Source organism: Chaetura pelagica, unplaced genomic scaffold (assembly GCF_000747805.2).
Source record: "Chaetura pelagica isolate M959 unplaced genomic scaffold, ChaPel_1.0 scaffold701, whole genome shotgun sequence".
NCBI classification, from domain to species: Eukaryota; Metazoa; Chordata; class Aves; order Apodiformes; family Apodidae; genus Chaetura; species Chaetura pelagica.
The window spans coordinates 34,082-34,930 of record NW_009952063.1 but is presented as its reverse complement, the minus strand read 5'-3'; the positions used below and the strand labels follow the sequence as shown (position 1 = coordinate 34,930).

At 63.1% G+C, this 849-nt stretch overlaps 1 protein-coding gene across 1 annotated transcript in view; it reads right to left on the bottom strand.

Moving 5' to 3' along the window:
• CDC42SE1 (CDC42 small effector 1) overlaps window positions 1-849 on the bottom strand; it is a 7,903-nt gene that overhangs the window by 2,579 nt on the left and 4,475 nt on the right. The window lies entirely within an intron of this gene.

Sequence of the window (849 nt, the reverse complement as noted above, 5' to 3'; positions counted from 1 at the left end):
TTGCCAGCGTCCAGGCTCCCTCCCTGCCGGGGGGGCCGCCCCGGTGCTGAGACCCCCACGTGGGCTCACTCCATGGGGACGGGTGGGGGGAGCTGGTGGGGTCTGCACCTGGGGGGGGAGAACAGAGTGGGGAAGGGTTTGTTCCTGGGTGGTGGGAAGTGTTGGACAACAGGAGGGAAAGGGACAGCTGGGTGGGGGCTGTTGGGGTGCCTTGTCCTGGAGGTGATGCATCAAGCTGGGGAAACTGAGGCACGGCATGGTGGGTGAGGGGCTGCCAGCTGTGGGTTTGAATGGGGAGGGGGCTGCACACAGCCCTGGCTCCGCAAGTCAACACCAAATCCATCTATCAAACTAAGATGGAGACCCCCCAAGGGACCTCCAGTACCACACAGAGACCCCCGAGAAGCCCCCGTATCACACAGAGACCCCCAGACAACCCCAGTGTTGCACAGAGACGTCTGAGGAACCCCCAGCACCACAGAGAGACCCCCATTATCACAGAGACCCCTGGCAACCCTTGGGCATCACACAGAGACTCCCAGTACCACGCAGAGACCCCAAGGGACCCCCAGTATCACACAGAGACGCCAAGGGACCCCCAGTATCACACAGAGACGCCAAGGGACCCCCAGTATCACACAGAGACCCCTAGTATTGCACAGAGACCCCCAGGGACCCCCAGTATCACACAGAGACCCCCAGTATCGCACAGAGACCCCAAGGGACCCCCAGTATCACACAGAGACGCCAAGGGACCCCCAGTATCACACAGAGACCCCTGGCAGACCCCAACCACGGCACAGAGACCCCGAGGGTGCCCGGCCACGGCGCAGCCTGCGCCCACCGCCA